The sequence below is a fragment of the Eriocheir sinensis genome, chromosome 9 (genome assembly GCF_024679095.1).
Source record: "Eriocheir sinensis breed Jianghai 21 chromosome 9, ASM2467909v1, whole genome shotgun sequence".
Classification (NCBI taxonomy): Eukaryota; Metazoa; Arthropoda; class Malacostraca; order Decapoda; family Varunidae; genus Eriocheir; species Eriocheir sinensis.
The window spans coordinates 8,024,635-8,034,934 of NC_066517.1; the positions used below are offsets into that span (position 1 = coordinate 8,024,635).

The 10,300-nt window shown below is 41.1% G+C and overlaps 1 pseudogene; it reads right to left on the bottom strand.

Moving 5' to 3' along the window:
- Positions 1 to 3,187: 3,187 nt before the first annotated feature.
- On the bottom strand, positions 3,188 to 9,099 carry LOC126996271 (uncharacterized; annotated as a pseudogene).
- Between the last annotated feature and the right edge of the window lie 1,201 nt (positions 9,100 to 10,300).

Sequence of the window (10,300 nt, forward strand, 5' to 3'; positions counted from 1 at the left end):
TAAAGGTACTACAGAGAGAAGGATAGAAACCGTAGGAGGTAGTTTGGAAAGCAAATATTTGTGCCAGATGCTATCAAAGGCTGTTTATATGTCGTGCGCAGTAGCAAAGGTTTCACCGAAACGGCTAAGAGAGGATGACCAAGAGTCAGTTAGGAAGGCAAGGAGATCACCAGTACAACGCCCCTTGCGGAACCCATACTGGCGATCAGATAGAAATTCAGAAGTGGAAAGGTGCTCTTGAATCTTCCGGTTAGGGATTGATTCAAAAGCTTTAGATAGACAAGAACGAAAAGCTATAGGATGGTAGTTTGAGGGAATGGAACGGTTACCCTTCTTAGGCACAGGCTGTATGAAGGCACACTTCCAGCAGGAAAGAAAGGTAGATGTTGACAGGCAGAGGCGAAAGAGTGTGACCAGGCAGGGTGTCAGCACGGAAGCACAGTTTTTAAGGACAATAGGGGGCACTCCATCAGGTCCATAAGCCTTCTGAGGATTGAGGCCAGAGAGGGTATAGAAAACATCATTCTTAAGAATCTTAATAAAAGGCATAAAGGAGTCAGAGGGGAGATAAGTAGGAGGAATATGCCCAGGATCGTCCAGAGTGGAGTTGTTACAGAAAGTTTGAGAGAAGAGTTCAGCCTTAGAGATAGATGAGGTGGCGGTGCTGCCGTCAGGACTAAGAAGATGAGGGAAAGATGAAGAAGTGAAGTTGGAGGAGATATTTTTGGCTAGATGCCAGAAGTCCCGGGAAGAATTAGAAAAAGCAAGGTTTTGGCATTTTCTTTCAATAAAGAAGTTTTTGGTAAGTCGGAGAACAGATTTGGCACGATTCCGGGCAGAAATGTAAAGATCATGGTTAGCAGGAGTGCGAAAGCTCTGGTACTTTTTGTGAGCTGCCTCTCTATCTTTGACAGCACGAGAACAAACGTGATTAAACCAAGGCTTTTTAGCATGAGGAGTAGATAAAGTATGTGGAATGTATGCCTTCATTCCAGAGACAATCACCTCTCTGATGCGATGGGCACACACTGAGGGGTCTCGCTTCTGGAAGCAATAATCATTCCACGGGAAATTGGAAAAGTACATCCTCAGGTCGTCCCACCGAGCTGAAACAAAATGTCAGAAGCATCACCTCTTCGGTGGGTCCAGAGGGTGTACAGGAGCGATAGGACAGGATGTAGAAATAAGGTTGTGATCGGAGGAGCCCAACGGAGAGAACAGTTTGACAGAGTAAGCAGAAGGGTTTGAGGTAAGGAGGAGGTCTAGAATGTTGGGCCTGTCTCCAAGACGGTCGGGAATACGTGTAGGGTGCTGGACCAACTGCTCTAGATCGTTGAGGAGAGCAAAGTTGTAGGCTTGTTCCCCAGGCTGGTCAGTGAAAGAGGATGAAAGCCAAAGCTGGTGGTGAACATTGAAATCTCCTAGGATGGATATTTCATCGAAGGGAGAGTGGGTCAAGATGTGCTCCACTTTAGAGTTCAAGTAGTCAAAGAATTTTACATAGTTAGTAGTGTTAGGTGAGAGATAAACAGCACAGATGTATTTAGCAAGAGAATGACAGTGAAGTCTTAGACAGATGGTGGAAAATTCTGAAGAGTCAAGGTCGTGGGCACGAGTGCAAGTGATGTCGTTGCGCACGTAGGCGCAACATCCAACTTTGGATTAAAATATAGGATAGAGATAGTAGGAGGGAACAAAGTAGATATTGCTGTCAGTAGCCTCAAAAAACCTGTGTTTCGGTGAGGAAGAGAAGGTCAGGTTTAGAGGAGGAGAGATGGTGTTGCATATAATGAAAATTAGAACAAAGACCGCGAATGTTGCAGAAATTGATAAGAAAGAGGTTTAAGGAGTTATCAAAACACCTCTCAGGTCGGCAGCCAGAAGGGGAGTCCTTCCTTGGGGAATTTGTGCCCACCCCCCTCCCCCTCAGGAGGGGACTCCGGGGCATTGTTTTGGTAAGCCATTTTGAATTTTGAATTTTGGGAAAAGGTGTGTATGTTGTGTGAATGTAGTGTGGTGTGGATAGAAAAAGGATCTGTCTTTAGAGAGTATGCTGAACTACTCTCTGGTGTTGATGAGACAATATGGAAACGGTTAGTGAGGACATGGGAAGGGTCTTTGGAGGGCTTCAGCACCCTCCTCACTTCCCATATATACCTCACCGGGAGTGGCTTGCGCCCGTTCAGCGTTGAAGGACACCAGGTTCTTCTTGCCTCAATCGGATATGATAGTAAGGTCTGAAGTTAAGCGTTCTGCAGCCTCCAGCTTGGAATTGTATAGTTTCTGTTGAGTTGGCCATCTTTCAAAAGAGGTTGAGTAATGCAAAGAAGAGTCGTCGGCGTAAAAAAGGTTAAGACACTTCGTTTTGGAAATAAGATCATCAATGAATAACAGAAAGAGAGTGGGAGATAGGACAGAGCCCTGAGGGACACCACTGTTGAAAGGTTTTAGGAAGAACAGTGGCCGTCTACTACAGCAGTGATAGATCGGTCAGAGAGGAAACTGGTGATAAAGGTACAGATAGAAGGAGAGAAACGGTAGGAGGGTAGTTTATAAAGGACAGATTTGTGCCAGACCATATTAAAGGCTTTTGATTTTTCTAGCGCAACAGCAAAAGTTTCACCGAAACGGCTCAGAGAGGATGACTCAGAGAGGATGACCAAGAGACACTTAGAAAAGCAAAAAGATCATCAGTAGAACGCCCCTTGCGGAACCCATAATGAGGAGCAGAAAGAAAGTAAGAAGTGGAGAGATGCTTTAGAAACTTCCGGTTAATTAAGGATTGATTCAAAAGCTTTAGATAGACAAGAAACTAAAGTTAAAGGACGGATTTTTTGAGGCGCGGCGAAACCGCGCGGTGGGGAAGGGCGGCAGCGCCTCTGAACAAGTACCATGTCAGACTGCGCGGTTCTGCCGCTCAGTCTTCCTCCAGCAGCCATGCTGTCGCTCAAGGTTGCGGTTGCTTGTGTCCTAGAGGCAGAAGGATTACTTAAAGAGCCCACATGTCGGAGGAGTTGGGTTCACCCTTTTCATGCTGAAAGTGAAAGTAGTGAAAAGTTTGAGAAGTTCTATGAAAGTATAAGGAACTATGATGAAAAGTTCTTTAACTATTACCGCATGACCAAGGCTTCATTTGATGAATTACTGCAGATTCTCAGGCCCCACATCTCCAAACAAAACACCCGGTTCAGGAGGGCAATATCTGCAGAGGAACGATTGACAATTACACTAAGGTGAGTAAAATGGTAATGTTATAGAAAGATTTATTTGTGCTGCAAAAAAGTTTTGTAATGTTATGGTAGCTAAGATATATCAATAAAATAATATTCCGATATCCGATATTGAAATGTCAAGAAATCTTCCTTTTAAAGCAGCTAAGCATATACTGTTCTTTCTCGAAACTGAAAAAAGTAATAAAAAGGCATTCCATTATTTAAGCAGCTAGATATTCAGTATTTGTTGAGAGTTTTTGAGGATTTGAATAATTTAAAGATGTGTAAATGTTGTGAGAGCATAGCTAGTGTCTTTTGGTTCTGATTGGGCAGGAGTTTGATTTTGCACAGGAGATGGTGACTGTATGGAGCATGTTTGTACAGAAAATGGTGTTTCTGTGGGAGAAGGTGTTTGTGCAGGAGATGGTATTTGTGCAGGCGATGATATCTGCATGTGTTGTGATGGTGTCAACACATGAAGTGGTCCCTGTGCAGGATGAGGTGAAAAATGTGGTAGTGTAGTGTAGTGTGTTTGTCCTGGTTGCATGTTTTGTGTATGTTTTGTTCGTCATATATTTTCAAAAAACTGAAGATTCATTATTTTGAAATTAAATTTATCAGCAGCATTAAGTTGTTTATAGTCAGGAAGAAGGGAAAATAAAAATGCTTTGTCTACATCCATTTCGTCCTGCTTGGAGGTGTCACTCAGTTTCTTCAGTAGCTCATTCTGGAAAGGGGTGATGCTAGCTTTGGCACGCTGGCGGTACTTAGTTTGTGGAACATAACTGAGGGCACTAGCGGCATGACTTTCTTCTGTGTCATCTTCCACATTTCTTACTGCCTCCTGATGTTTTTCTTCATCGACCTCTTCTTCCACGTTTCCTGAAGTTTTCGCTTTTCTAGGGTTTGCAGTAGAAAACTGAGTGCGTCTGCATAAATATATTTCTTCTTTTTGGCTGCAGGATCACCACTTTTGCCCTGCTTTTCATGTTTCACAAAGCTGTCTCTGATGTTTTTCCACTTGTCCTTCATGTCCTTTACTGTGAAAAGCAGAATACAACAGAGCATAAGTAATGCAGTGGCAAAGTATTCCATTTATTTATTTATTGATTAATATATATATATATATATATATTTATTTATTTATATATATATATATATATATATATATATATATATATATATATATATATATACACACACACACACACACACACACACTAAGTAAATAAATAAATAAATATATATATATATATATATATATATATATATATATATATATATATATATATATATATATATATATATATATATATATATATATATATATATATATATATATATATATAAGGAAGCGGTAAAGGAAGCGGTGTAATTTTTCTAGAGTCAAACTCCTGTACATTAAAATAATAATAACGCGAAGTTTTCTTTTCTGCTATTAGCGTTGATACATTTCGCGATATCTCATTTACTATTCAAGGTACTAAAATTCTGAAACTACCCTCGGGAAGAACATAAAATGCTCTATTAGAATAATAAGAATTAGAATAATAAGAAATTTGCTACTCTATATTATTGTGGTAATAATTATAAAGAATCATGATTAGGCTTTTTATATATGCGTAATTCCATATTTAATAATAATATTTATTATATATAGTTCGTAGCCTATTAATTTACCATATTACCTTATACTAACACAATTTATATTTAAAGGTACATTGATCTTGGAAAGAACAGGTAAAACTCTAATAGGCTGTCTATGTTAATGAAGTTTGTGGCGAATTAGAAGCTTAATAACAATTATTATAAATAAATCGTAGCCTATTTTTTTTTTTTTAAGCATATACCTTCAAATCTTGCTTTTTTTTTTTTTTAATTTGTTATTGCAAAGTGAACATTTGCTACAAGCTCAAACATACATATTATTATAACCTATTGTTTATATTCTATTGTTTTCATCGAATAAGTAAATTAAGAAAATGCAAACTTTAGCCAATACATTTCTTTTCTGCAGGTATCTCTCTACTGGAAGTTCCTTCTCAAGCCTTCAGTTTGAGTTCTACGTTGGAAGATCTACCATTGCAATGATTGTCAAGGAAACCTGTCAAGCTATTTGGACTCACATTAAAGAAATGGAAATGCCAGAACCCACAGAGGAAACGTGGTTGGACATTGCCAATCAGTTTTATGTTAAAACAGACTTTCCTAACTGTGTGGGTGCCATAGATGGCAAACATGTAAGATGCATTAACCCCCTTGAAGCAGGATCAAATTTCTTTAACTACAAGAATTTTTTTTCTGTGGTGCTGATGGCAGTTGCAGATGCAGACCTACGTTTCGTTGTCATAAACGTTGGTGCTTATGGAAAGGAAGGAGATTCTACAGTGTTTCGTGACAGTCCTCTTGGGAAAAAATTGTACAATAACACTTTAAATTTACCTCCTCCTCGTTGTTTGCCAAACGCCAATGAAATTCCCCAGCCTTTTGTCATGGTTGGAGATGAAGCATTTAGGCTTTCTACCAATCTTCTGCGACCATATCCATCTCGTGAATTAAATGCAATAAAAAGAGTGTTCAATTACAGACTTTCTAGGTGCAGACGTAGTGTTGAGTGTGCTTTTGGGATTTTGGCAAATAAGTGGAGGATTTTTCACACTCCTTTGCTAGTGCAACCAGATTTCATTGATGAAATAGTTAAAGCTTGTTGCATTCTGCACAACTTTGTTAGAAAGAGATGGATTTAACTTTGAAGATGGTGAAACATATCCATGTGTGGTTGTAAACGACTTTGGACCTTTCCCACGGGGCAGAGGGTTAGCAACTAGAGATTGCTTTGCTGAATATTTCATGGGTCCTGGGGCAGTGCATTTCCAGAAGAATCACATGTACTAAACTATAATGTCTTTTGTGTATGGTAATCAATCAATATATATATATATATATATATATATATATATATATATATATATATATATATATATATATCTAGATATATACACACACACACACACACACACACACACACACACACACACACACACGCGCGGAGAGCGCGAGAGAGAGAGAGAGAGAGAGAGAGATTTTCTTTTTTACTTAGTTTTTCTTCTTTTTCTACTACTACTTCTGGTTCTGCTGCTGCTGCTTGTGCTGTTTCTACTGATGCTACTACTGTTATGACAACAACAACTTATATTACTAAAAATAATATGTACCTAATGGAATGTCTTAGTAGTTATAGGAAATAAATAAGAAGAAATATTGTCTTACCTTTCACATCTCTCCCCAGTAGATCCAGATCATGCCAGTCACTGTACATTATTTCTCCTATCTCCAACCATGCCTTTTCTTTCTTGTTTTTATCAGAATAATCTTTGGCACTCTTCTCCCACAAAGCTGGCCTCTCTTGAACACATTGAATAAACAAGTCGATGTCAAACATGATGATACGTCGACCGCGCGGCAAAACCGTCTAGTGTGACCGCGTGCACTGAACTGTGTGTGTTTTGTCAACAAACGCGGCAGGAAGCGGCCGCGCGGCAGGGCGGTTCTGCCGCAGCATGATTCCGTGTTTCGCGGCGCCGCGCGGCACCGCGCGGCTAGTGTGACACCTCCAATTTGTTTGTGTGTGTTGTCCAAAAAGCGGCGAAACCGCGCGGCAAAACCGCGTAATGTGTCACCGGCCTTAGGCACAGCCTGTATGAAGGTGTACGTCCAGCGGGAATTAAAGGCATATGCTGATAGGCAGAGGCGAAAGAGTTTGACCAGTCATAGTGTCAGCACCGAAGCTCAATTTTTAAGGACAATAGGAGGCACTCCATCTGGTCCAAAAGCCTTCTGAGGATTGAGGCCAGAGAGGGATTAGAAAACATCATCCTTAAGAATCATAATAACAGGCATAAAGATGTCAAAGGGGGGATGAGTAAGAGGAATATGCATAGAATCGTTCAGAGTGGAGTTCTCACAGAAATTTTGAGCGAAGAGTTCAGTCTTAGAGATAGATGAGACGACGGTGCTACCGTCTGGGTTAAGGAGACGAGGGAAAGATGAAGAAGAGAAATTATATATATATATATATATATATATATATATATATATATATATATATATATATATATATATATATATATATATATATATATATATATATATATATATATATATATATATATATATATATATATATATATATATATATATATATATATATATATATATATATATATATATATATATATATATATATATATATATATATATATATATATATATATATATATATATATATATATATATATATATATATATATATATATATATATATATATATATATATATATATATATATATATATATATATATATATATATATATATATATATATATATATATATATATATATATATATATATATATATATATATATGAGCTCAGATCATCAGCCCGATCGTCCGATCTTCCGATCTGATCGGACCAACAATTGGCGATCAGAATTCAAAGATTTGATCATTTTTGTTAAAGGTAATCGGACTGTGGAGATCGGAACTTCACTAACTAACCTTCGATCACAGAAAAAAAATGTGGCCAACGTTGTCATGGCAACAAGTGACTAAATAGTTACTTCAATAAGCGTCTTTATTTATAATATTAAGCGATAATTATTGATCGTTAATTTATTTAATCCTGGTTAGGTATCGTGAAACAAAGTCGCTTTCTTTGCTTGTCACACGACGCCATGACAGTGTGGTGTGGGCTGCAGTAGTGGGCTTTCCGCTACCTCCAGTAACCGAGTGGTCTGTCTCAGTTGCCAGTTATGCATTTTCTGCTGCAGTGTTACCACCCTCTAATGGCGGACTCGTCAGTTCCTTTCCGAGAAACCAAGAAGACCAAAGCCAAAACGGGGTGCTGCCCCGCCTCGCCCCCCCCCCCCCCCCAAACATTCTTAACGAGGGGGGGGGCTTTGCTTCCGCTCGACCCCCAACCCCACCCGTCGTGCTCCCCCCGCAACAAGAGGAGTAGGAAGGAGGTCTCGCGAGACGGCGCATATGCCACCCAGAACACGACACCAAACTTACGCCCCATACCCTCCCATCCAAGAACTTATTTAACCTCTTCTTGAATGTATCTATCGTGTTGGCGCTCACCACATGATTTCTACTTCTGTTCCACTCATCCACCACTGTTGGTAAACCAATTCTTGCCTATGTCTTTGTTGAACCTGAACTTATCCAACTTAAACCCATTGCTACGTGTCCTACCCGGTGTTTTGTCATCTGCCATCCACGTATCCGAAGACATCCCATTCGATCTTCGCATACGCGGACTTTGTTTCCAAACAGTGGGTGGATGAATTGCGACACGGTACCCTGTCTTTGTGGACTGCCTATCGCGATACGTCCCTCCTAAGTTTATTTTTTTACTTTTTAAAAGTAAATGATGACGTATGTTTTGAATTTGAAAATTGCTTGAAATATGAAAGTTTCTTCCTGCACCCGTTGTATGTCAGTAAATGTGGTACATGAGACATCCTACACCCCTTGTATGTCGGTAAATGTGATAAATGAGATAACCTACACCTCTTGTATGTCGGTAAATGTGATTAATGAGGCAACCTACACCCGTTATATGTCGGTAAATGTAATAAATGAGATAACCTTCACTCTTTGTATGTCGGTAAATTTGATTAATGAGGTACCCTACACCCCTTGAATGTCGGTAAATGTGTTAAATGAGGTACCCTGCATATATATATATATATATATATATATATATATATATATAGATATATATATATATATATATATATATATATATAATCATACGGCAAATCCTACATAAATATTGGCTTTACTCTGACCAGACCTCACGAACGCGTTGCGTACGTCATGGGGATGACGCCTAAGGCAGTGAAGATGGTGGTGAAGCGCGGCAACACGTCTCGGCCTGAGACAGTGGCAGTACCCCCAGCACCGCCAGTCATCGATAACTTCACTGTGGGCACCATTCGTCGCTTCGTTCACGGCATGTTCGCTGCCAAGCAATACTGACGGAGAATTTGAAGAGGGCTGGAATCGTCTCAGAATTTACCTCGGAGACGTCGGTGTGGCGGCTCCTTCACAACATGGGATTCCGGTACAAGACTTCTCAGCGCAAGATCTACGTAAGGAAGGAATCCCTAGACATCGTTTGCCGTCGGATCGACGCTCTCCGGGCTCTGCAGCGCCACAGGGGAGAAGGGAGGGAGGTGGTATACCTCGACGAGACATGGTTCACCACCAGGATGAACCACAGCAGGGAGTGGGTGGACACCACACAGGCTGTCACCAGTGACAATTATCGTCGGCAGTTACCGCCTGGGGAAGGGGAACGATTCGTGGTGGTCGCAGCTGGCACGGCCAGTGGCTTCGTAGAGGGCTCATTCCTCTGCTACGCGGCCAAGAACACCAGCGGCGACAACCATGACGAGATGACGGCCGACCTGTTCCTCCGCTGGCTGACAACGCAGCTCCTCCCGTCGCTGACCGAGCCATCGGTTCTGGTGCTGGACAATGCGCCTTTCCACAGCAAGCTGACTGCGGAGAGTCGCTGTCCCAGTACAGCGACCAAGAAATCTGACCTAATCAACTGGTTGGAGAAACGCAGACTCACCGTCCCACCTGGCGCTACACGACCTGAGCTGCTGCTCATCTGCCACCAAAACCGGCCCAAGCCCCAATATACGGTGGATAACACCCGTGAGTGGGGCCACGAGGTCGTCCATCTGCCACCTGCCCACCCGGAGCTCAATGCTATATCGAGCAGGTGTGGGGGTGCAAGAAGCGCCACGTGTGTTCTTCGCTGCAACGCTTCACCAGGGTGGACCTGCAGACCAGACTAGCTGAAGCCAGGCTTTGTGCCACCCAGGAGGTGTGAGCGGCTTCTGTGCGACGATCCCGAGACTTCGAGGACGGGTACTGGACGTCGGACAACATCCACGAGCCTGTGGGACCCATAATTGTTGACCTCGCCAGCGATGAGGGAGACACTTAAGACCTGTACCTCGATAGTGATGGTGAATAAAAGTTAACGTGTGCTAAGTATGTTATTGT